The sequence below is a fragment of the Pelobates fuscus genome, chromosome 1, assembly GCF_036172605.1.
Source record: "Pelobates fuscus isolate aPelFus1 chromosome 1, aPelFus1.pri, whole genome shotgun sequence".
Taxonomy (NCBI): Eukaryota; Metazoa; Chordata; class Amphibia; order Anura; family Pelobatidae; genus Pelobates; species Pelobates fuscus.
The window spans coordinates 26,537,719-26,565,257 of NC_086317.1; the positions used below are offsets into that span (position 1 = coordinate 26,537,719).

The 27,539-nt window shown below is 39.1% G+C and overlaps 1 protein-coding gene across 1 annotated transcript in view; it reads right to left on the reverse strand.

Annotated features, from left to right (window-relative positions):
* The window catches only part of LOC134600026 (mucin-2-like), a 389,376-nt gene that overhangs the window by 172,458 nt on the left and 189,379 nt on the right, over positions 1–27,539 (reverse strand). The window lies entirely within an intron of this gene.

Here is a 27,539-nt window from a genome sequence, read left to right on the forward strand (position 1 = left end):
AGTCATTGGACATCCATGAAGGAATATTTTATTGAAGTGGTTACAGTATCTGGAGTGCCCTGACACCTTTTCTACTCTACATTGTACTGTTTTTAATTTTTTATTCCTAAACAATAGTCCTCATCGATGATGCATTATTATTATTATATATCATTATTCTGAGCAGTAATGGGCAGCTGTGATTGGGTGAGAGTGTCAGCTGACAACTCTCAGCCTGTCTTAGCACCCATTGTTGGCATGAATTGGTATGGCTAGAAGAAAGTGTGTAATCTCTGCCATAGCTATACTTTCAATCGGAAGTAGTCTACTAGAAGTAGTCTAATAGTTTCCACCCCTATTTAACGTTTAACTGCTTGAACATAGTGTACCACTCAATGGAGAGACAGTGCAAGGAGACTCCAAATCAAGGATATAAAATGCCTACAGTACTCCTTTAATGAATAGACCATGTAGAGTAAGGTGGAGGGACAGATCAATAGGAGTTTCAACAAAGAAAAAGAGAACTATCATTAATTAGAATTAATAATTAGGAGCTTAGAATATATGTTGTGCAAAAATGTATTACAAAGCTCCATGCTAATAAAACTCACAGTAATACTCATTTACTGTGTAAATGAGTGTATTACAAAGATCTACAACTATAACGCTTACATTAAAGAGACAGCTTCAGAGAAAAGGCAGTGTTTACAATGCTCCCTAGGGACACCTCCAGTGGCAGTCACTCAGATGGCCATTGAAGGTGGTTCCTGGGTCCGTGCTACACAAGGTGCAGCACTGACGTTCAGCGTCTCCACACTCTGCATGGAGACTCTGAACTTTCCTCACAGAGATGCATTTAGTCGATGCATCTCTATGAGGAGATACTGATTGCCAGGGTGGTGTTTGACTCCGCCCCACAAAATTGATTAACTCAGCCAATCCACTGCTTTCCCGTAGCAAAAACTATAAAACTAAAAGAAACTATAAAACTTACAGTAATGGGCAGTGTTTAGAAGTGTATCACAGATGACCAGTACTATAAATCTAACGGTATTGTGCAGTTTTTAGAAATGTATCCCAAACCTCCACAACTATAAAACTCAAAGTAGAACACTATAGTACTTGTATTAGATCCATATGTAGTAGATATACCTGGTGTAGTAGTTACTGGAATGGACACTGTAGTGGTTGTTTCAGATCCTTGTGATGAAGTTGCACTCAGTGTAGAAGTTTCTGAAGTGGACTCTATGGTACTAGTTTCAGATCCTTGTGTCGTAGATATTCTCAAAGAGGAGGTTTCTGAAATGGACACTGTAGTACTTGTTTCAGATCCGTGCATGGTAGACATACTTGGTGTAAATGTTTCCGCAGTGGACTCTGTGATGCTTGTTTCAGATCCTTGTGTTGTAGATATAGGCAGTGAAGTTGGTTGTGAAGTGGACCCTGCAGTACTTGTTTCAGACTCTTGTGATGTAGTTATACTTGGTGTAGAAGTTTCTGACGTGGATGCTGTGGTGCTTGTTTCAGATCCTGGTGGTGTAGATATATTCAGTGAACTTGTTTCTGAAGTGGACTCTGCAGTACTTGTTACAGGTCCTTGTGATGTAGTTATACTCAGTGTAGAAGTTTCGGATGTGGATACTGTGGTGCTTGTTTCCGATCCTGGTGTTGTAGATATATTCAGTGAAGTTGTTTCTGAAGTGGACCCTGCAGTACTTGTTTCAGACCCTTGTGATGTAGTTATACTTGGTGTAGAAGTTTCTGAAATGGACTCTGCAGTACTTGATACAGGTCCTTGTGATGTAGTTATACTTGGTGTAGAAGTTTCTGACGTGGATGCTGTGGTGATTGTTTCGGATCCTGGTGTTGTAGATATATTCAGTGAAGTTGTTTCTGAAGTGGACCCTGCAGTACTTGTTTCAGACCCTTGTGATGTAGTTATACTTGGTGTAGACGTTTCTGATGTGGACTCGGTGGTGCTTGTTACAGATTCTGGTGTTGTAGATATATTCAGTAAAGTTGTTTCTGAAGTGGACTCTGCAGTACTTGTTACAGGTCCTTGTGATGTAGTTATACTTGGTGTAGAAGTTTCTGACGTGGATGCTGTGGTGATTGTTTCAGATCCTGGTGTTGAAGATATATTCAGTGAAGTTGTTTCTGAAGTGGACCCTGCAGTACTTGTTTCAGACCCTTGTGATGTAGTTATACTTGGTGTAGACGTTTCTGATGTGGACTCGGTGGTGCTTGTTACAGATTCTGGTGTTGTAGATATATTCAGTAAAGTTGTTTCTGAAGTGGACTCTGCAGTACTTGTTACAGGTCCTTGTGATGTAGTTATACTTGGTGTAGAAGTTTCTGACGTGGATGCTGTGGTGATTGTTTCAGATCCTGGTGTTGAAGATATATTCAGTGAAGTTGTTTCTGAAGTGGACCCTGCAGTACTTGTTTCAGACCCTTGTGATGTAGTTATACTTGGTGTAGACGTTTCTGATGTGGACTCGGTGGTGCTTGTTTCAGATTCTGATGTTGTAGATATATTCAGTAAAGTTGTTTCTGAAGTGGACTCTGCAGTACTTGTTTCAGACCCTTGTGATGTAGTTATACTTGGTGTAGAAGTTTCTGATGTGGCTTCTGTGGTGCTTGTTTCCGATCCTGGTGTTGTAGATATATTCAGTAAAGTTGTTTCTGAAGTGGACTCTACAGTACTTGTTACAGGTCCTTGTGATGTAGTTATACTTGGTGTAGAAGTTTCTGAAATGGACTCTGCAGTACTTGTTACAGGTCCTTGTGATGTAGTTATACTTGGTGTAGAAGTTTCTGACGTGGATACTGTGTTGATTGTTTCAGATCCTGGTGTTGTAGATATATTCAGTGAAGTTGTTTCTGAAGTGGACTCTGCAGTACTTGTTTCAGACCCTTGTGATGTAGTTATACTTGGTGTAGAAGTTTCTGAAATGGACTCTGCAGTACTTGTTACAGGTCCTTGTGATGTAATTATACTTGGTGTAGAAGTTTCTGACGTGGATGCTGTGGTGCTTGTTTCAGATCCTGGAGTTGTAGATATATTCAGTGAAGTTGTTTCTGAAGTGGACTCTGCAGTACTTGTTTCAGACCCTTGTGATGTAGTTATACTTGGTGTAGACGTTTCTGATGTGGCAACTGTTGTGCTTGTTTCCAATCCTAGTGTTGTAGATATATTCTGTAAAGTTGTTTCTGAAGTGGACTCTGCAGTATTTGTTTCAGACCCTTGTGATGTAGTTATACTCAGTGTAGAAGTTTCTGATGTGGCTACTGTGGTGCTTGTTTCCGATCCTGGTTTTGTAGATATATTCAGTAACGTTGTTTCTGAAGTGGACTCTGCAGTACTTGTTTCAGACCCTTGTGATGTAGTTATACTTGGTGTAGAAGTTTCTGAAATGGACTCTGCAGTACTTGTTACAGGTCCTTGTGATGTAGTTATACTTGGTGTAGAAGTTTCTAACGTGGATACTGTGTTGATTGTTTCAGATCCTGGTGTTGTAGATATATTCAGTGAAGTTGTTTCTGAAGTGGACTCTGCAGTACGTGTTTCAGACCCTTGTGATGTAGTTATACTTGGTGTAGAAGTTTCTGAAATGGACTCTGCAGTACTTGTTACAGGTCCTTGTGATGTAGTTATACTTGGTGTAGAAGTTTCTGACGTGGATACTGTGTTGATTGTTTCAGATCCTGGTGTTGTAGATATATTCAGTAAAGTTGTTTCTAAAGTGGACTCTGCAGTACTTGTTTCAGACCCTTGTGATGTAGTTATACTTGGTGTAGAAGTTTCTGACGTGGACTCTGCAGTACTTGTTACAGGTCCTTGTGATGTAGTTATACTTGGTGTAGAAGTTTCTGGTGTGGATGCTGTGGTGATTGTTTCAGATCCTGGTGTTGTAGATATATTCAGTGAAGTTGTTTCTGAAGTGGACTCTACAGTACTTGTTACAGGTCCTTGTGATGTAGTTATACTTGGTGTAGAAGTTTCTGAAATGGACTCTGCAGTACTTGTTACAGGTCCTTGTGATGTAGTTATACTTGGTGTAGAAGTTTCTGACGTGGATACTGTGTTGATTGTTTCAGATCCTGGTGTTGTAGATATATTCAGTGAAGTTGTTTCTGAAGTGGACTCTGCAGTACTTGTTTCAGACCATTGTGATGTAGTTATACTTGGTGTAGAAGTTTCTGAAATTGACTCTGTAGCACTTGTTACAGGTCCTTGTGATGTGGTTATACTTGGTGTAGATGTTTCTGACGTGGATGCTGTGGTGATTGTTTCAGATCCTGGTGTTGTAGATATATTCAGTGAAGTTGTTTCTAAAGTGGACCCTGCAGTACTTGTTTCAGACCCTTTTGATGTAGTTATACTTGGTGTAGATGTTTCTGATGCGGACTCTGTGGTGCTTGTTTCAGATCCTGGTGTTGTAGATATATTCATTGAAGTTGTTTCTGAAGTGGACTCTACAGTACTTGTTACAGGTCCTTGTGATGTAGTTATACTTGGTGTAGAAGTTTCTGAAATGGACTCTGCAGTACTTGTTACAGGTCCTTGTGATGTAGTTATACTTGGTGTAGAAGTTTCTGACGTGGATACTGTGTTGATTGTTTCAGATCCTGGTGTTGTAGATATATTCAGTGAAGTTGTTTCTGAAGTGGACTCTGCAGTACTTGTTTCAGACCATTGTGATGTAGTTATACTTGGTGTAGAAGTTTCTGAAATTGACTCTGTAGTACTTGTTACAGGTCCTTGTGATGTGGTTATACTTGGTGTAGATGTTTCTGACGTGGATGCTGTGGTGATTGTTTCAGATCCTGGTGTTGTAGATATATTCAGTGAAGTTGTTTCTAAAGTGGACCCTGCAGTACTTGTTTCAGACCCTTTTGATGTAGTTATACTTGGTGTAGATGTTTCTGATGCGGACTCTGTGGTGCTTGTTTCAGATCCTGGTGTTGTAGATATATTCATTGAAGTTGTTTCTGAAGTGGACTCTGCAGTACTTGTTTCAGACCCTTGTGATGTAGTTATACTCAGTGTAGAAGTTTCTGATGTGGCTACTGTGGTGCTTGTTTCCGATCCTGGTGTTGTAGATATATTCAGTGAAGTTGTTTCTGAAGTTGACTCTGCAGTACTTGTTTCAGTCCCTGGTGATGTAGTTATACCAGGTGTAGACTTTTCTGAGGTGGACTCTGTGGTGCTTGTTTCAGATCCTGGTGTTGTAGATATATTCAGTGAAGTTGTTTCTGAAGTGGACTCTGCAGTACTTGTTTCAGACCCATATGATGTAGTTATACTTGGTGTAGAAGTTTCTGATGTGTACTGTGTGGTGCTTGTTTCAGATCCTGGTGTTGTAGATATATTCAGTGATGTTGTTTCTGAAGTGGACTCTGCAGTACTTGTTTCAGTCCCTGGTGATGTAGTTATACCAGGTGTAGACTTTTCTGATGTGGACTCTGTGGTGCTTGTTTCAGATCCTGGTGTTGTAGATATATTCAGTGAAGTTGTTTCTGAAGTGGACCCTGCAGTACTTGTTTCAGACCCTTGTGATGTAGTTATACTTGGTGTAGACATAACTGATGTGGACACTGTGGTGCTAGTTTCAGATCCTGGTGTTGTAGATATATTCAGTGAAGTTGTTTCTGAAGTGGACCCTGCAGTACTTGTTTCAGACCCTTGTGATGTAGTTATACACGGTGTAGACGTTTCTGATGTGGACTCTGTGGTGCTTGTTTCAGATCCTGGTGTTTTAGATATATTCAGTGAAGTTGTTTCTGAAGTGGACTCTGCAGTACTTGTTTCAGACCCATATGATGTAGTTATACTTGGTGTAGAAGTTTCTGCTGTGGACTCTGTGGTGCTTGTTTCAGATCCTGGTGTTGTAGATATATTCAGTGAAGTTGTTTCTGAAGTGGACCCTGCAGTACTTGTTTCAGACCCTTGTGATGTAGTTATTCTTGGTGTAGAAGTTTCTGATGTGGACTCTGTGGTGCTTGTTTCAGATCCTGGTGTTGTAGATATATTCAGTAAAGTTGTTTCTGAAGTGGACTCTGCAGTACTTGTTTCAGACCCTTGTGATGTAGTTATACCAGTTGTAGACGTTTCTGATGTGGACTCTGTGGTGCTTGTTTCAGATCCTCGTGTTGTAGATATATTCAGTAAAGTTGTTTCTGAAGTGGACTCTTTAGTACTTGCTTCAGACCCTTGTGATGTATTTATACTTGGTGTAGAAGTTTCTGATGTGGATACTGTGGTGCTTGTTTCCGATCCTGGTGTTGTAGATATATTAAGTGAAGTTGTTTCTGAAGTGGACCCTGCAGTACTTGTTTCAGACCCTGGTGATGTAGTTATACCAGGTGTAGACGTTTCTGATGTGGACTCTGTGGTGCTTGTTTCAGATCCTGGCGTTGTAGATATATTCAGTAAAGTTGTTTCTGAAGTGGACTCTGTAGTACTTGTTTCAGACGCTTGTGATGTAGTTATACTTGGTGTAGAAGTTTCTGAAATGGACTCTGCAGTACTTGTTACAGGTCCTTGTGATATAGTTAGACTTGGTGTAGAAGTTTCTGACGTGGATGCTGTGGTGCTTGTTTCAGATCCTGGTGTTGTAGATATATTCAGTGAAGATGTTTCTGAAGTGGACTCTGCAGTACTTGTTTCAGTCCCTGGTGATGTAGTTATACCAGGTGTAGACTTTTCTGATGTGGACTCTGTGGTGCTTGTTTCAGATCCTGGTGTTGTAGATATATTCAGTGAAGTTGTTTCTGAAGTGGACCCTGCAGTACTTGTTTCAGACCCTTGTGATGTAGTTATACTTGGCGTAGACGTTACTGATGTGGACTCTGTGGTGCTTGTTTCAGATCCTGGTGTTGTAGATATATTCAGTGAAGTTGTTTCTGAAGTGGACCCTGCAGTACTTGTTTCAGACCCTTGTGATGTAGTTATACTTGGTGTAGAAGTTTCTGAAATGGACTCTGCAGTACTTGATACAGGTCCTTGTGATGTAGTTATACTTGGTGTAGAAGTTTCTGACGTGGATGCTGTGGTGATTGTTTCGGATCCTGGTGTTGTAGATATATTCAGTGAAGTTGTTTCTGAAGTGGACCCTGCAGTACTTGTTTCAGACCCTTGTGATGTAGTTATACTTGGTGTAGACGTTTCTGATGTGGACTCGGTGGTGCTTGTTACAGATTCTGGTGTTGTAGATATATTCAGTAAAGTTGTTTCTGAAGTGGACTCTGCAGTACTTGTTACAGGTCCTTGTGATGTAGTTATACTTGGTGTAGAAGTTTCTGACGTGGATGCTGTGGTGATTGTTTCAGATCCTGGTGTTGAAGATATATTCAGTGAAGTTGTTTCTGAAGTGGACCCTGCAGTACTTGTTTCAGACCCTTGTGATGTAGTTATACTTGGTGTAGACGTTTCTGATGTGGACTCGGTGGTGCTTGTTACAGATTCTGGTGTTGTAGATATATTCAGTAAAGTTGTTTCTGAAGTGGACTCTGCAGTACTTGTTACAGGTCCTTGTGATGTAGTTATACTTGGTGTAGAAGTTTCTGACGTGGATGCTGTGGTGATTGTTTCAGATCCTGGTGTTGAAGATATATTCAGTGAAGTTGTTTCTGAAGTGGACCCTGCAGTACTTGTTTCAGACCCTTGTGATGTAGTTATACTTGGTGTAGACGTTTCTGATGTGGACTCGGTGGTGCTTGTTTCAGATTCTGATGTTGTAGATATATTCAGTAAAGTTGTTTCTGAAGTGGACTCTGCAGTACTTGTTTCAGACCCTTGTGATGTAGTTATACTTGGTGTAGAAGTTTCTGATGTGGCTTCTGTGGTGCTTGTTTCCGATCCTGGTGTTGTAGATATATTCAGTAAAGTTGTTTCTGAAGTGGACTCTACAGTACTTGTTACAGGTCCTTGTGATGTAGTTATACTTGGTGTAGAAGTTTCTGAAATGGACTCTGCAGTACTTGTTACAGGTCCTTGTGATGTAGTTATACTTGGTGTAGAAGTTTCTGACGTGGATACTGTGTTGATTGTTTCAGATCCTGGTGTTGTAGATATATTCAGTGAAGTTGTTTCTGAAGTGGACTCTGCAGTACTTGTTTCAGACCCTTGTGATGTAGTTATACTTGGTGTAGAAGTTTCTGAAATGGACTCTGCAGTACTTGTTACAGGTCCTTGTGATGTAATTATACTTGGTGTAGAAGTTTCTGACGTGGATGCTGTGGTGCTTGTTTCAGATCCTGGAGTTGTAGATATATTCAGTGAAGTTGTTTCTGAAGTGGACTCTGCAGTACTTGTTTCAGACCCTTGTGATGTAGTTATACTTGGTGTAGACGTTTCTGATGTGGCAACTGTTGTGCTTGTTTCCAATCCTAGTGTTGTAGATATATTCTGTAAAGTTGTTTCTGAAGTGGACTCTGCAGTATTTGTTTCAGACCCTTGTGATGTAGTTATACTCAGTGTAGAAGTTTCTGATGTGGCTACTGTGGTGCTTGTTTCCGATCCTGGTTTTGTAGATATATTCAGTAACGTTGTTTCTGAAGTGGACTCTGCAGTACTTGTTTCAGACCCTTGTGATGTAGTTATACTTGGTGTAGAAGTTTCTGAAATGGACTCTGCAGTACTTGTTACAGGTCCTTGTGATGTAGTTATACTTGGTGTAGAAGTTTCTAACGTGGATACTGTGTTGATTGTTTCAGATCCTGGTGTTGTAGATATATTCAGTGAAGTTGTTTCTGAAGTGGACTCTGCAGTACGTGTTTCAGACCCTTGTGATGTAGTTATACTTGGTGTAGAAGTTTCTGAAATGGACTCTGCAGTACTTGTTACAGGTCCTTGTGATGTAGTTATACTTGGTGTAGAAGTTTCTGACGTGGATACTGTGTTGATTGTTTCAGATCCTGGTGTTGTAGATATATTCAGTAAAGTTGTTTCTAAAGTGGACTCTGCAGTACTTGTTTCAGACCCTTGTGATGTAGTTATACTTGGTGTAGAAGTTTCTGACGTGGACTCTGCAGTACTTGTTACAGGTCCTTGTGATGTAGTTATACTTGGTGTAGAAGTTTCTGGTGTGGATGCTGTGGTGATTGTTTCAGATCCTGGTGTTGTAGATATATTCAGTGAAGTTGTTTCTGAAGTGGACTCTACAGTACTTGTTACAGGTCCTTGTGATGTAGTTATACTTGGTGTAGAAGTTTCTGAAATGGACTCTGCAGTACTTGTTACAGGTCCTTGTGATGTAGTTATACTTGGTGTAGAAGTTTCTGACGTGGATACTGTGTTGATTGTTTCAGATCCTGGTGTTGTAGATATATTCAGTGAAGTTGTTTCTGAAGTGGACTCTGCAGTACTTGTTTCAGACCATTGTGATGTAGTTATACTTGGTGTAGAAGTTTCTGAAATTGACTCTGTAGCACTTGTTACAGGTCCTTGTGATGTGGTTATACTTGGTGTAGATGTTTCTGACGTGGATGCTGTGGTGATTGTTTCAGATCCTGGTGTTGTAGATATATTCAGTGAAGTTGTTTCTAAAGTGGACCCTGCAGTACTTGTTTCAGACCCTTTTGATGTAGTTATACTTGGTGTAGATGTTTCTGATGCGGACTCTGTGGTGCTTGTTTCAGATCCTGGTGTTGTAGATATATTCATTGAAGTTGTTTCTGAAGTGGACTCTACAGTACTTGTTACAGGTCCTTGTGATGTAGTTATACTTGGTGTAGAAGTTTCTGAAATGGACTCTGCAGTACTTGTTACAGGTCCTTGTGATGTAGTTATACTTGGTGTAGAAGTTTCTGACGTGGATACTGTGTTGATTGTTTCAGATCCTGGTGTTGTAGATATATTCAGTGAAGTTGTTTCTGAAGTGGACTCTGCAGTACTTGTTTCAGACCATTGTGATGTAGTTATACTTGGTGTAGAAGTTTCTGAAATTGACTCTGTAGTACTTGTTACAGGTCCTTGTGATGTGGTTATACTTGGTGTAGATGTTTCTGACGTGGATGCTGTGGTGATTGTTTCAGATCCTGGTGTTGTAGATATATTCAGTGAAGTTGTTTCTAAAGTGGACCCTGCAGTACTTGTTTCAGACCCTTTTGATGTAGTTATACTTGGTGTAGATGTTTCTGATGCGGACTCTGTGGTGCTTGTTTCAGATCCTGGTGTTGTAGATATATTCATTGAAGTTGTTTCTGAAGTGGACTCTGCAGTACTTGTTTCAGACCCTTGTGATGTAGTTATACTCAGTGTAGAAGTTTCTGATGTGGCTACTGTGGTGCTTGTTTCCGATCCTGGTGTTGTAGATATATTCAGTGAAGTTGTTTCTGAAGTTGACTCTGCAGTACTTGTTTCAGTCCCTGGTGATGTAGTTATACCAGGTGTAGACTTTTCTGATGTGGACTCTGTGGTGCTTGTTTCAGATCCTGGTGTTGTAGATATATTCAGTGAAGTTGTTTCTGAAGTGGACCCTGCAGTACTTGTTTCAGACCCTTGTGATGTAGTTATACTTGGTGTAGAAGTTTCTGATGTGTACTGTGTGGTGCTTGTTTCAGATCCTGGTGTTGTAGATATATTCAGTGATGTTGTTTCTGAAGTGGACTCTGCAGTACTTGTTTCAGTCCCTGGTGATGTAGTTATACCAGGTGTAGACTTTTCTGATGTGGACTCTGTGGTGCTTGTTTCAGATCCTGGTGTTGTAGATATATTCAGTGAAGTTGTTTCTGAAGTGGACCCTGCAGTACTTGTTTCAGACCCTTGTGATGTAGTTATACTTGGTGTAGACATAACTGATGTGGACACTGTGGTGCTAGTTTCAGATCCTGGTGTTGTAGATATATTCAGTGAAGTTGTTTCTGAAGTGGACCCTGCAGTACTTGTTTCAGACCCTTGTGATGTAGTTATACACGGTGTAGACGTTTCTGATGTGGACTCTGTGGTGCTTGTTTCAGATCCTGGTGTTTTAGATATATTCAGTGAAGTTGTTTCTGAAGTGGACTCTGCAGTACTTGTTTCAGACCCATATGATGTAGTTATACTTGGTGTAGAAGTTTCTGCTGTGGACTCTGTGGTGCTTGTTTCAGATCCTGGTGTTGTAGATATATTCAGTGAAGTTGTTTCTGAAGTGGACCCTGCAGTACTTGTTTCAGACCCTTGTGATGTAGTTATTCTTGGTGTAGAAGTTTCTGATGTGGACTCTGTGGTGCTTGTTTCAGATCCTGGTGTTGTAGATATATTCAGTAAAGTTGTTTCTGAAGTGGACTCTGCAGTACTTGTTTCAGACCCTTGTGATGTAGTTATACCAGTTGTAGACGTTTCTGATGTGGACTCTGTGGTGCTTGTTTCAGATCCTCGTGTTGTAGATATATTCAGTAAAGTTGTTTCTGAAGTGGACTCTTTAGTACTTGCTTCAGACCCTTGTGATGTATTTATACTTGGTGTAGAAGTTTCTGATGTGGATACTGTGGTGCTTGTTTCCGATCCTGGTGTTGTAGATATATTAAGTGAAGTTGTTTCTGAAGTGGACCCTGCAGTACTTGTTTCAGACCCTGGTGATGTAGTTATACCAGGTGTAGACGTTTCTGATGTGGACTCTGTGGTGCTTGTTTCAGATCCTGGCGTTGTAGATATATTCAGTAAAGTTGTTTCTGAAGTGGACTCTGTAGTACTTGTTTCAGACGCTTGTGATGTAGTTATACTTGGTGTAGAAGTTTCTGAAATGGACTCTGCAGTACTTGTTACAGGTCCTTGTGATATAGTTAGACTTGGTGTAGAAGTTTCTGACGTGGATGCTGTGGTGCTTGTTTCAGATCCTGGTGTTGTAGATATATTCAGTAAAGTTGTTTCTGAAGTGGACTCTGCAGTACTTGTTTCAGACCCTTGTGATGTAGTTATACTCAGTGTAGAAGTTTCTGATGTGGCTACTGTGGTGCTTGTTTCCGATCCTGGTGTTGTAGATATATTCAGTAAAGTTGTTTCTGAAGTGGACTCTGCAGTACTTGTTTCAGACCCTTGTGATGTAGTTATACTTGGTGTAGAAGTTTCTGAAGTGGACTCTACAGTACTTGTTACAGGTCCTTGTGATGTAGTTATACTTGGTGTAGAAGTTTCTGAAATGGACTCTGCAGTACTTGTTACAGGTCCTTGTGATGTAGTTATACTTGGTGTAGAAGTTTCTGACGTGGATACTGTGTTGATTGTTTCAGATCCTGGTGTTGTAGATATATTCAGTGAAGTTGTTTCTGAAGTGGACTCTGCAGTACTTGTTTCAGACCATTGTGATGTAGTTATACTTGGTGTAGAAGTTTCTGAAATTGACTCTGTAGTACTTGTTACAGGTCCTTGTGATGTGGTTATACTTGGTGTAGATGTTTCTGACGTGGATGCTGTGGTGATTGTTTCAGATCCTGGTGTTGTAGATATATTCAGTGAAGTTGTTTCTAAAGTGGACCCTGCAGTACTTGTTTCAGACCCTTTTGATGTAGTTATACTTGGTGTAGATGTTTCTGATGCGGACTCTGTGGTGCTTGTTTCAGATCCTGGTGTTGTAGATATATTCATTGAAGTTGTTTCTGAAGTGGACTCTGCAGTACTTGTTTCAGACCCTTGTGATGTAGTTATACTCAGTGTAGAAGTTTCTGATGTGGCTACTGTGGTGCTTGTTTCCGATCCTGGTGTTGTAGATATATTCAGTGAAGTTGTTTCTGTAGTTGACTCTGCAGTACTTGTTTCAGTCCCTGGTGATGTAGTTATACCAGGTGTAGACTTTTCTGAGGTGGACTCTGTGGTGCTTGTTTCAGATCCTGGTGTTGTAGATATATTCAGTGAAGTTGTTTCTGAAGTGGACTCTGCAGTACTTGTTTCAGACCCATATGATGTAGTTATACTTGGTGTAGAAGTTTCTGATGTGTACTGTGTGGTGCTTGTTTCAGATCCTGGTGTTGTAGATATATTCAGTGATGTTGTTTCTGAAGTGGACTCTGCAGTACTTGTTTCAGTCCCTGGTGATGTAGTTATACCAGGTGTAGACTTTTCTGATGTGGACTCTGTGGTGCTTGTTTCAGATCCTGGTGTTGTAGATATATTCAGTGAAGTTGTTTCTGAAGTGGACCCTGCAGTACTTGTTTCAGACCCTTGTGATGTAGTTATACTTGGTGTAGACATAACTGATGTGGACACTGTGGTGCTAGTTTCAGATCCTGGTGTTGTAGATATATTCAGTGAAGTTGTTTCTGAAGTGGACCCTGCAGTACTTGTTTCAGACCCTTGTGATGTAGTTATACACGGTGTAGACGTTTCTGATGTGGACTCTGTGGTGCTTGTTACAGATCCTGGTGTTTTAGATATATTCAGTGAAGTTGTTTCTGAAGTGGACTCTGCAGTACTTGTTTCAGACCCATATGATGTAGTTATACTTGGTGTAGAAGTTTCTGCTGTGGACTCTGTGGTGCTTGTTTCAGATCCTGGTGTTGTAGATATATTCAGTGAAGTTGTTTCTGAAGTGGACCCTGCAGTACTTGTTTCAGACCCTTGTGATGTAGTTATTCTTGGTGTAGAAGTTTCTGATGTGGACTCTGTGGTGCTTGTTTCAGATCCTGGTGTTGTAGATATATTCAGTAAAGTTGTTTCTGAAGTGGACTCTGCAGTACTTGTTTCAGACCCTTGTGATGTAGTTATACCAGTTGTAGACGTTTCTGATGTGGACTCTGTGGTGCTTGTTTCAGATCCTCGTGTTGTAGATATATTCAGTAAAGTTGTTTCTGAAGTGGACTCTTTAGTACTTGCTTCAGACCCTTGTGATGTATTTATACTTGGTGTAGAAGTTTCTGATGTGGATACTGTGGTGCTTGTTTCCGATCCTGGTGTTGTAGATATATTAAGTGAAGTTGTTTCTGAAGTGGACCCTGCAGTACTTGTTTCAGACCCTGGTGATGTAGTTATACCAGGTGTAGACGTTTCTGATGTGGACTCTGTGGTGCTTGTTTCAGATCCTGGCGTTGTAGATATATTCAGTAAAGTTGTTTCTGAAGTGGACTCTGTAGTACTTGTTTCAGACGCTTGTGATGTAGTTATACTTGGTGTAGAAGTTTCTGAAATGGACTCTGCAGTACTTGTTACAGGTCCTTGTGATATAGTTAGACTTGGTGTAGAAGTTTCTGACGTGGATGCTGTGGTGCTTGTTTCAGATCCTGGTGTTGTAGATATATTCAGTGAAGATGTTTCTGAAGTGGACTCTGCAGTACTTGTTTCAGTCCCTGGTGATGTAGTTATACCAGGTGTAGACTTTTCTGATGTGGACTCTGTGGTGCTTGTTTCAGATCCTGGTGTTGTAGATATATTCAGTGAAGTTGTTTCTGAAGTGGACCCTGCAGTACTTGTTTCAGACCCTTGTGATGTAGTTATACTTGGCGTAGACGTTACTGATGTGGACTCTGTGGTGCTTGTTTCAGATCCTGGTGTTGTAGATATATTCAGTGAAGTTTTTTCTGAAGTGGACTCTGCAGTACTTGTTTCAGACCCTTGTGATGTAGTTATACTCAGTGTAGAAGTTTCTGATGTGGCTACTGTGGTGCTTGTTTCCGATCCTGGTGTTGTAGATATATTCAGTAAAGTTGTTTCTGAAGTGGACTCTGCAGTACTTGTTTCAGACCCTTGTGATGTAGTTATACTTGGTGTAGAAGTTTCTGAAATGGACTCTGCAGTACTTGTTACAGGTCCTTGTGATGTAGTTATACTTGGTGTAGAAGTTTCTGACGTGGATGCTGTGGTGCTTGTTTCCGATCCTGGTGTTGTAGATATATTCAGTGCAGTTGTTTCTGAAGTGGACTCTGCAGTACTTGTTTCAGACCCTTGTGATGTAGTTATACTTGGTGTAGAAGTTTCTGAAATGTACTCTGCAGTACTTGTTACAGGTCCTTGTGATGTAGTTATACTTGGTGTAGAAGTTTCTGAAGTGGATGCTATGGTGATTATTTCAGATCCTGGTGTTGTAGATATATTCAGTAAAGTTGTTTCTGAAGTGGACTCTGCAGTACTTGTTTCAGACCCATATGATGTAGTTATACTTGCTGTTGAAGTTTCTGAAATTGACTCTGCAGTACTTGTTACATGTCCTTGTGATGTGGTTATACATGGTGTAGAAGTTTCTGAGGTGGATGCTCTCGTGCTTGTTTCAGATCCTAGTGTTGTAGATATATTCAGTGAAGTTGTTTCTGAAGTGGACCCTGCAGTACTTGTTTCAGACCCTTGTGATGTAGTTATACTCAGTGTAGAAGTGTCTGATGTTGCTACAGTGGTGCTTGTTTCAGATCCTGGTGTTGTAGATATATTCAGTGAAGTTGTTTCTGAAGTGGACCCTGCAGTACTTGTTTCAGACCCTTGTGATGTAGTTATACTTGGTGTAGACGTTACTGATGTGGACTCTGTGGTGCTTGTTTCAGATCCTGGTGTTGTAGATATATTCAGTAAAGTTGTTTCTGACGTGGACTCTGCAGTACTTGTTTCAGACCCTTGTGATGTAGTTATACTTGGTGTAGAAGTTTCTGAAATTGACTCTGCAGTACTTGTTACAGGTCCTTGTGATGTAGTTATACTTGGTGTAGAAGTTTCTGACGTGGATGCTGTGGTGATTGTTTCAGATCCTGGTGTTGTAGATATATTCAGTAAAGTTGTTTCTAAAGTGGACTCTGCACTACTTGTTTCAGACCCATATGATGTAGTTATACTTGGTGTAGAAGTTTCTGATGTGGACTCTGTGGTGCTTGTTTCAGATCCTGGTGTTGTATATATATTCAGTGAAGTTGTTTCTGAAGTGAACCCTGCAGTACTTGTTTCAGACCCTTGTGATGTAGTTATACTTGGTGTAGAAGTTTCTGATGTGGACTCTGTGGTGCTTGTTTCAGCCCCTAGTGTTGTAGATATATTCAGTAAAGTTGTTTCTGAAGTGGAATCTGTAGTACTTGTTTCAGACCATTGTGATGTAGTTATACTTGGTGTAGAAGTTTCTGATGTGGACTCTGTGGTGCTTGTTTCAGACCCATATGATGTAGTTATACTTGCTGCTGAAGTTTTTGAAATTGACTCTGCAGTATTTGTTACATGTCCTTGTGATGTGGTTATACTTGGTGTAGAAGTTTCTGACGTGGATGCTCTCGTGCTTGTTTCAGATCCTTGTGTTGTAGATATATTCAGTGAAGTTGTTTCTGAAGTGGACCCTGCAGTACTTGTTTCAGACCCTTGTGATGTAGTTATACTCAGTGTGGAAGTTTCTGATGTGGCTACAGTGGTGCTTGTTTCCGATCCTGGTGTTGTAGATATATTCAGTGAAGTTGTTTCTGAAGTGGACTCTGCAGTACTTGTTTCAGACCCTTGTGATGTAGTTATACCAGTTGTAGACGTTTCTGATGTGGACTGTGTGGTGCTTGTTTCAGACCCTGGTGTTGTAGTTATATTCAGTAAAGTTGTTTCTGAAGTGGACTCTGTAGTACTTGTTTCAGACGCTTGTGATGTAGTTATACTTGGTGTAGAAGTTTCTGAAATGGACTCTGCAGTACTTGTTACAGGTCCTTGTGATGTAGTTAAACTTGGTGTAGAGGTTTCTGGCGTGGATGCTGTGGTGATTGTTTCAGATCCTGGTGTTGTAGATATATTCAGTGAAGTTGTTTCTGAAGTGGAGCCTGCAGTACTTGTTTCAGACCCTTGTGATGTAGTTATACTTGGTGTAGAGGTTTCTGATGTGGACTCTGTGGTGCTTGTTTCAGATCCTGGTGTTTTAGATATATTCAGTGAAGTTGTTTCTGAAGTGGACTCTGCAGTACTTGTTTCAGACCCATATGATGTAGTTATACTTGGTGTAGAAGTTTCTGATGTGGACTCTGTGGTGCTTGTTTCAGATCCTGGTGTTGTAGATATATTCAGTGAAGTTGTTTCTGAAGTGGACTCTGCAGTACTTGTTTCAGACCCTTGTGATGTAGTTATTATTGGTGTAGAAGTTTCTGATGTGGACTTTGTGGTGCTTGTTTCAGATCCTGGTGTTGTAGATATATTCAGTGAAGTTGTTTCTGAAGTCGACACTGCAATACTTGTTTCAGATCCTTGTGATGTAGTTATACTTGGTGTAGAAGTTTCTGATGTGGCTACTGTGGTGATTGTTTTCGATCCTGGTGTTGTAGATATATTCAGTAAAGTTGTTTCTGAGGTGGACTCTGCATTACTTGTTTCAGTCCGATGTGATGTAGTTATACTTGGTGTAGAAGTTTCTGAAATGGACTCTGCAGTACTTGTTACAGGTCCTTGTGATGTAGTTATACTTGGTGTAGAAGTTTCTGAGGTGGATGCTCTCGTGCTTGTTTCAGATCCTAGGGTTGTAGATATATTCAGTGAAGTTGTTTCTGAAGTGGACTCTGCAGTACTTGTTTCAGACCCATATGATGTAGTTATACTTGCTGTTGAATTTTCTGAAATTGACTCTGCAGTACTTGTTACAGAACCTTGTGATGTGGTTATACTTGGTGTAGAGGTTTCTGACGTGGATGCTCTCGTGCTTGTTTCAGATCCTAGTGTTGTAGATATATTCAGTGAAGTTGTTTCTGAAGTGGACCCTGCAGTACTTGATTCAGACCCTTGTGATGTAGTTATACTTGGTGTAGACGTTTCTGATGTGGACTCTGTAGTGCTTGTTTCAGATCCTAGTGTTGTAGATATATTCACTGAAGTTGTTTCTGAAGTGGACTCTGCAGTACTTGTTTCAGAACCTTGTGATGTAGTTATACTTGGTGTAGAAGTTTCTGAAATGGACTCTGCAGTACTTGTTACAGTTCCTTGTGATGTAGTTATACTTGGTGTAGAAGTTTCTGACCTGGATGCTGTGGTGCTTGTTTCTGATCCTGGTGTTGTAGATATATTCAGTGCAGTTGTTTCTGAAGTGGACTCTGCAGTACTTGTTTCAGACCTTTGTGATGTAGTTATACTTGGTGTAGAAGTTTCTGATGTGGATATTGTGGTGCTTGTATCAGATCCTGGTGTTGTCGATATATTCAGTGAAGTTGTTTCTGAAGTGGACTCTGCAGTACTTGTTTCAGACCCTTGTGATGTAGTTATGCTTGGTGTAGAAGTTTCTGATGTGGCTACTGTGGTGCTTGTTTTCGATCCTGGTGTAGATATATTCAGTGAAGTTGTTTCTGAAGTGGCCTCTGCAGTACTTGTTTCACACCCATATGATGTAGTTACTCTTGCTGTTGAAGTTTCTGAAATTGACTCTGCAGTACTTGTTACATGTCCTTGTGATGTGGTTATACTTGGTGTAGAAGTTTCTGAGGTGGATGCTCTCGTGCTTGTTTCAGATCCTAGTGTTGTAGATATATTCAGTGAAGTTGTTTCTGAAGTGGACCCTGCAGTACTTGTTTCAGACCCTTGTGATGTAGTTATACTCAGTGTAGAAGTGTCTGATGTAGCTACAGTGGTGCTTGTTTCAGATCCTGGTTTTGTAGATATATTCAGTGATGTTGTTTCTGAAGTGGACCCTGCAGTACTTGTTTCAGACCCTTGTGATGTAGTTATACTTGGTGTAGACGTTACTGATGTGGACTCTGTGGTGCTTGTTTCAGATCCTGGTGTTGTAGATATATTCAGTGAAGTTGTTTCTGAAGTGGACTCTGCAGTACTTGTTTCAGACCCTTGTGATGTAGTTATACTCAGTGTTGAAGTTTCTGATGTGGCTACTGTTGTGCTTGTTTCCGATCCTGGTGTTGTAGATATATACAGGAAAGTTGTTTCTGACGTGGACTCTGCATTACTTGTTTCAGACCCTTGTGATGTAGTTATACTTGGTGTAGAAGTGTCTGATGTTGCTACAGTGGTGCTTGTTTCAGATCCTGGTGTTGTAGATATATTCAGTGAAGTTGTTTCTGAAGTGGACCCTGCAGTACTTGTTTCAGACCCTTGTGATGTAGTTATACTTGGTGTAGACGTTACTGATGTGGACTCTGTGGTGCTTGTTTCAGATCCTGGTGTTGTAGATATATTCAGTAAAGTTGTTTCTGACGTGGACTCTGCAGTACTTGTTTCAGACCCTTGTGATGTAGTTATACTTGGTGTAGAAGTTTCTGAAATTGACTCTGCAGTACTTGTTACAGTTCCTTGTGATGTAGTTATACTTGGTGTAGAAGTTTCTGACGTGGATGCTGTGGTGATTGTTTCAGATCCTGGTGTTGTAGATATATTCAGTAAAGTTGTTTCTAAAGTGGACTCTGCACTACTTGTTTCAGACCCATATGATGTAGTTATACTTGGTGTAGAAGTTTCTGATGTGGACTCTGTGGTGCTTGTTTCAGATCCTGGTGTTGTAGATATATTCAGTGAAGTTGTTTCTGAAATGGACTCTGCAGTACTTGTTACAGGTCCTTGTGATGTAGTTATACTTGGTGTAGAAGTTTCTGACGTGGATGCTGTGGTGATTGTTTCAGATCCTGGTGTAGATATATTCAGTGAAGTTGTTTCTGAAGTGGCCTCTGCAGTACTTGTTTCAGACCCATATGATTTAGTTACACTTGCTGTTGAAGTTTTTGAAATTGACTCTGCAGTACTTGTTACATGTCCTTGTGATGTGGTTATACTTGGTGTAGAAGTTTCTGAGGTGGATGCTCTCGTGCTTGTTTCAGATCCTAGTGTTGTAGATATATTAAGTGAAGTTGTTTCTGAAATGGACTCTGCAGTACTTGTTACAGGTCCTTGTGATGTGGTTATACTTGGTGTAGAAGTTTCTTGCGTGGATGCTGTGGTGCTTGTTTCAAATCCTGGTGTTGTAGATATATTCAGTGAAGTTGTTTCTGAAGTGGACCCTGCAGTACTTTTTTCAGACCCTTGTGATGTAGTTATACTCAGTGTAGAAGTGTCTGATGTGGCTACAGTGGTGCTTGTTTCAGATCCTGGTGTTGTAGATATATTCAGTGAAGTTGTTTCTGAAGTGGACCCTGCAGTACTTGTTTCAGACCCTTGTGATGTAGTTATACTTGGTGTAGACGTTACTGATGTGGACTCTGTGGTGCTTGTTTCAGATCCTGGTGTTGTAGATATATTCAGTGAAGTTGTTTCTGAAGTGGACTCTGCAGTACTTGTTTCAGACCCTTGTGATGTAGTTATACTCAGTGTTGAAGTTTCTGATGTGGCTACTGTTGTGCTTGTTTCCGATCCTGGTGTTGTAGATATATTCAGTAAAGTTGTTTCTGACGTGGACTCTGCATTACTTGTTTCAGACCCCTGTGATGTAGTTATACTTGGTGTAGAAGTTTCTGAAATGGACTCTGCAGTACTTGTTACAGGTCCTTGTGAAGTAGTTATACTTGGTGTAGAAGTTTCTGACGTGAATGCTGTGGTGATTGTTTCAGATCCTGGTGTAGATATATTCAGTGAAGTTGTTTCTGAAGTGGACTCTGCAGTACTTGTTTCAGACCCATATGATGTAGTAATACTTGGTGTAGAAGTTTCTGATGTGTACTCTGTGGTGCTTGTTTCAGATCCTGGTGTTGTAGATATATTCAGTGAAGTTGTTTCTAAAGTGGACCTTGCAGTACTTGTTTCAGACCCTTGTGATGTAGTTATACTTGGTGTAGAAGTTTCTGATGTGGCTACTGTGGTGCTTGTTTTCGATCCTGGTGTTGTAGATATATTCAGTAAAGTTGTTTCTGAAGTGGACTCTGCAGTACTTGTTTCAGACCCTTGTGATGTAGTTATACTTGGTGTAGAAGTTTCTGACGTGGATGCTGTGGTGATTGTTTCAGATCCTGGTGTAGATATATTCAGTGAAGTTGTTTCTGAAGTGGCCTCTGCAGTACTTGTTTCAGACCCATATGATGTAGTTATACTTGCTGTTGAAGTTTCTGAAATTGACTCTGCAGTACTTGTTACATGTCCTTGTGATGTGGTTATACTTGGTGTAGAAGTTTCTGAGGTGGATGCTCTCGTGCTTGTTTCAGATCCTAGGGTTGTAGATATATTCAGTGAAGTTGTTTCTGAAGTGGACCCTGCAGTACTTGTTTCAGACCCTTGTGATGTAGTTATACTCAGTGTAGAAGTGTCTGATGTGGCTACAGTGGTGCTTGTTTCAGATCCTGGTGTTGTAGATATATTCAGTGCAGTTGTTTCTGAAGTGGACCCTGCAGTACTTGTTTCAGACCCTTGTGATGTAGTTATACTTGGTGTAGACGTTACTGATGTGGACTCTGTGGTGCTTGTTTCAGATCCTGGTGTTGTAGATATATTCAGTGAAGTTGTTTCTGAAGTGGACTCTGCAGTACTTGTTTCAGACCCTTGTGATGTAGTTATACTCAGTGTAGAAGTTTCTGATGTGGCTACTGTGGTGCTTGTTTCCGATCCTGGTGTTGTAGATATATTCAGTGAAGTTGTTTCTGAAGTTGACTCTGCAGTACTTGTTTCAGACCCTTGTGATGTAGTTATACTCAGTGTAGAAGTGTCTGATGTGGCTACAGTGGTGCTTGTTTCAGATCCTGGTGTTGTAGATATATTCAGTGAAGTTGTTTCTGAAGTTGACCCTGCAGTACTTGTTTCAGACCCTTGTGATGTAGTTATACTTGGTGTAGACGTTACTGATGTGGACTCTGTGGTGCTTGTTTCAGATCCTGGTGTTGTAGATATATTCAGTGAAGTTGTTTCTGAAGTGGACTCTGCAGTACTTGTTTCAGACCCTTGTGATGTAGTTATACTCAGTGTAGACGTTTCTGATGTGGCTACTGTGGTGCTTGTTTCCGATCCTGGTGTTGTAGATATATTCAGTAAAGTTGTTTCTGACGTGGACTCTGCATTACTTGTTTCAGACCCTTGTGATGTAGTTATACTTGGTGTAGAAGTTTCTGAAATGGACTCTGCAGTACTTGTTACAGGTCCTTGTGATGTAGTTATACTTGGTGTAGAAGTTTCTGACGTGGATGCTGTGGTGATTGCTTCAGATCCTGGTGTAGATATATTCAGTGAAGTTGTTTCTGAAGTGGACTCTGCAGTACTTGTTTCAGACCCATATGATGTAGTTATACTTGGTGTAGAAGTTTCTGATGTGGACTCAGTGGTGCTTGTTTCAGATCCTGGTGTTGTAGATATATTCAGTGAAGTTGTTTCTAAAGTGGACTCTGCAGTACTTGTTTTAGACCCATATGATGTAGTTATACTTGGTGTAGAAGTTTCTGATGTGGACTCTGTGGTGCTTGTTTCAGATCCTGGTGTTGTAGATATATTCAGTGAAGTTGTTTCTGAAGTGGACCTTGCAGTACTTGTTTCAGACCCTTGTGATGTAGTTATACTTGGTGTAGAAGTTTCTGATGTGGACTCTGTGGTGCTTGTTTCAGCCCCTGGTGTTGTAGATATATTCAGTAAAGTTGTTTCTGAAGTGGACTCTGTAGTACTTGTTTCAGACCCTTGTGATATAGATATACTTGGTGTAGAAGTTTCTGATGTGGACTCTGTGGTGCTTGTTTCAGATCCTGGTGTTGTAGATATATTCAGTGAAGTTGTTTCTGAAGTGGAGCCTGCAGTACTTGTTTCAGACCCTTGTGATGTAGTTATACTTGGTGTAGAAGTTTCTGAAATGGACTCTGCAGTACTTGTTACAGGTCCTTGTGATGTAGTTATACTTGGTGTAGAAGTTTCTGAAGTGGACTCTGTGGTGCTTGTTTCAGATCCTGGTGTAGTAGATATACTTGCATTTTCTGTTAAAGTTGATGTGGTGTCGGGAACAGTAGTTGTTGTATCTGTAGTTCCAACTAGGTAACAAAAAAGAGATCAGAAATTCACAGATTTTGAAGAGGTATAAAAAAGTAATGTATAAGGTAGTAATATACAAAGTATTTTAAAAGTTTTAACCCATTGAGGTCTTTGCAATCACATAATATATCTGCATAAGAAATTCTCACACATGAGTAGAAGCCCTTTTTTAAGGAACTGTTTGGCATGATTCTCTTTGGAAATATTATCTCTATGTAATTGAGTTTGCAAATGTTGCTGTGAATTAAAGCATTGAAATAATGCTGTAGCATTGAACACAATGTGAAATTATTACTGCATATATTATGGTACTATGCCTCATACAGTGCTAGATACTCCACTATAGAGTCACTGTAATAACACAAGGCACAACAGTAAACTCTTATGATGAACCTGTTTCTGCATAGTTTACGGATTTCTATAACTGTTACATTAAATTTTAAAACATTTTTTTTTATTGCCAATGATAATTTATTGATTTCTAAAGGGACACTACAAGCACCCAGACCACTTCAGCTTATTGCAGTGGTCTGGGTGCTGTGTCCCAAGCCCCTTAACCCTGCAATTGTAATTTTTGCAGGTTTTCATAAACTGAACAGGGTTAACTTCCGGGTAGTGAGGCAACTTTTGGTCGCCTAGCTGGCACTGGATGTCCTCACGCTCTGCATGAGGACTTCTAGTGTCATCCAAAACCCCATAGGAAAGCATTGTATGTCAGCAGAGGAGGATGTAGTAGGATGGGGAGCCGAGGCGGAGCCTGAACTAGCACCGAGGAACATCAGTGCTAGAATAAGGTATGTGACTGAAGGGGTTTTTAAGCCCTTCTGCATCACGGGGGGAAGGGGAGCGCAAGGGAATGGGGCACTATAAAGAGCTATAGTGCGAGGAAAACAACTTTTCTACAACTTTTCCTAGCATTATAGTTTCCCTTTAAAGACTTTACATATGCACACAATGGCTTAAATTAATACTTAAACCACCACAATGATAATTTTTATTTCATTTATTATTAATTATTAATAAGGACAGGGAAAGAAGCACGCAGATAATTATTGCTGATCAGTCCTTCATATTTATGTTTTTAAAAATATATGCCATTTTTTTCTCTACTAGTGAATTATATCTTTCAATCTGAAGAAAGCCAGGAGATGTTTGCACTGATTGGTCTCTAAAAGTTAGGGTCTCATTTTAATAATTTTATGGATTACATTTGCAAATCATTTAATATTTTGGGATAAACATTTGTAATGATTCTATGTTTAAAAATGTTAATATCTAGATTTTTATATAGTTACAAAAATGTTTGCAAGTCTACTCATTTTGGATTAAAATGATAAATTCCCTTATTTAATACTAACTAATGTAGTCTAACAGTTTAGTGATAAATAAAGTAATATAAGTAATATAAAAAAAGTAATATAGGGAAGGGAAATACAAACTGTAAACATTTGAAAGAAAAGTTTCTATATCATTCGAAAATGTTTTTAGATTACTGGATTTGAGAGTTTTTTTATACATATATTGTAAATTTGACACGTTGAGCAATCACTACCTAGATATGATGGAATGTTCAACTGGTCTGAAAACTTGTCTTGTTAGAAATACAAAACAACGAAAGTAAAGAATGGTCAGAATTGCAGTATAAATCTCCCTAAACTAAACTCCAAGGTACAGAGTTCAATGGAAACAACAGTGTGAAGGATTCCTAGCTCCCTGGAGTCCATTTATCTTTGTTAATTAATCTAGGTCATTGGGATAAATGGATTAAAGGATGAATTTACTAAAGAGCAAAGTGCGTTGCATTTACAATTGTTTTAGCAAATTTAGGCTAAAATATTGAAACTGGAAAAAATCCTCAGATCTGTAATTTTTTTTGGTAAATCTTTCTTTACCTCTATTTTTATCTCTCTTTCTCTCTCTCTCTCTCTCTCTCTTTCTCAGAATATTTGGCATCAAAAACACTATGCAAAATAAGACTGCAGAATAAAACTTATACCTGTAACGTCAAATGACAATATGTGAAAAGCGCTGTTATTTAATGCATCTGTAAGAATGGTGCTGATATCCGCTAGAGTCAGGTTTTGGGATGGGTCCGTGGCAATTACAATGTTTACAACAATGCTTCCTCGTTCAATACTGGTGATGTTGATGCACATTTTGCCAGACTCGATCAATGCTTGGCTTTTCGAATCCAGATTTTCTATAAACTGCAAATCATAATTACAAAAAACGTAAAAACAAAACAAAAATAAAGCATTGATTTAACCCCTTAAGGACCGAGGACGGTTCAGGACCGTCATCTGCATTTTTGCATTGCCGACCGCTGACGGTCCTGAACCGTCCTAACGGTCTTAGTTACTTACCCGATCGCCGTCGTTCCCCCGGCGGCGATCGGCGGTGCTCCCGGTGTGGGGAGACTGTCTGCAGCCCAGACAGTCTCCCCATGGCGGATTTGGATCCCTGGGGCCATGTGATCGCTCAACAGAGCGACCACATGGTCACAATAGGTTTCCACGTGTCTGCCTGCAGGGGGACTGTCTGTGCTGACAGGCAGTCTCCCTGCTAGTGTAAAATCATTAAAAAAAATAAAGGTTAAAGTTAATAAATAAAAATAATAATTATATATGTGTATATATATGATATATAGACGTATATTATATATATATATAATATACGTCTATATATCATATATATATATAATGTCATACTAAGTGTATTTTTATATTAATATGTACATATATTAATATAAATATATTATTATTATAATTAAATTACACACGTGTATATATATAATATATATAATAACTATATATATTATATATATTATTATAAAATACAAATAATAAATAAATGAAATAAAAAAATGTAAAAATAATAATAAAAATTAAAAAAATTATGTATCTATATGAAATTTTATTCTAACTGTATTTGGATATTAATATATATATATATATTTATATCAAAATACACTTAGAATGAAATTGTATATATATATATATCTATGTATATATAAATAAATAAAAAGAATACGAACTATACATATGTCCATATACAAAATTACATAAATAATTATATAAATATACACGTAGACTTCAAATATATAAATATGCATATATATTTAAATTCTACGTGTGTATTTATGTAATATTTTTACATAATTAAGTAATTTTAATGATTGCAATTTAAGGGACCTGCCTGCCAATCCAGGTCGAAAGTCAGGAGAATTTAATTTGTTATCACTGTATTTTACCCTATAACGTTCTACGACACCCTAAATCCTGTACATGGGGGTACTGTTTTACTCGGAAGACTTCGCTGAACACAAATATTAGTGATTCAAAACAGTATATCATATCACAGCGATGATATTGTCAGTGAAAGTGACTTTTGTTTTAATTTTTCACACACAAACAGCACTTTTACTGATGATATAATTGCTGTGATACATTTTCCAGTTTTGAAACACTAATCTTTGTGTTCAGCGAAGTCTCCCGAGTAAAACAGTACCCCCCAGGTACAGGTTTTATAGCGTTTTTGAAAGTTACAGGGTCAAATATATGGGTCAAATATTTTTACATTGAAAATGGCCAGGTTGGTTACGTTGCCTTTGAGAGCGTATGGTAGCCCAGGAATGAGAATTACCCCCATGATGGCATACCATTTGCAAAAGAAGACAACCCAATGTATTGCAAATGGTGTATGTCCAGTCTTTTTTAGTAACCACTTAGTCACAAACACTGGCCAAAATTAGCGTTCAATTTAGTTTTTTACTTTTTTCACACACAAACAAATATGAACGCTAACTTTGGCCAGTGTTTGCAACTAAAAAAGTCTGGACATACCCCATATTGAATATCTTGGGTTGTCTACTTTAAAACAAATATGTACATGTGGGGTGGTATTCAGAGATTTATGACAGATAATAGTGTTACAATGTCACTATTGATACATTTTAAAAATGTATGTTTTGAAACCGCAATATCCTACTTGTACTTATAGCCCTATAACATGCAAAAAAATAGCAAAAAGAATGTAAACACTGGGTATTTTTAAACTGAGGACAACATTTTTAATCTATTTAGCAGTTTTTTGCATTCGCTTTTGTAGATGAGTAAAAGATTTTTCACATAAAAGTCAAAAAATATGTATTTTTTTCAATTTTTCATCATATTTTTTCATTTTTTTTTATTAAATTACATTAAATTATATAAATAATGGTATGTAAAGAAAGCCCATTTTGTCCTGAAAAAAACAATATATAATTTGTATGGGAACAGTAAATGAGAGAGCAGAAAATTACAGCTAAACACAAACACCACAAAAGTGTTAAAAGATGCCTGGTCGCAAATGTACAACATCGCAAAAACAGTCCGGTCCTTAAGGGGTTAAAAACAACTTTGTATATTCTTTTACTGGGCTGCCTCAGTGTGGAGAATTTGTTCTTTATTTAGTCTATTGTTTTTTTTTTTTTTTTTTGGGGGGGGGGGTTGTTTTCTTGCATTTACATAATTCTCATTTTTTTCTGCATACAGTTATCACATTTTGGGATTTTTAAATAAATGCCTCCCTTTAGGGCAGGTAATTTCCCCTTGTTTGAAACTTTGGCTGAAAGCTTGTTATTTGATCACATTAGCAATTATAATAGACTTTTTATCTCATTTTATCTCAGGAATATTATCATTTTACAACATTTTATCTCAGGAAACTAATGTAATGATGGATTATTTGTGCAGAATAATTAATTTAAAAAAATGTTATTTGATATTGCTTCTGCACA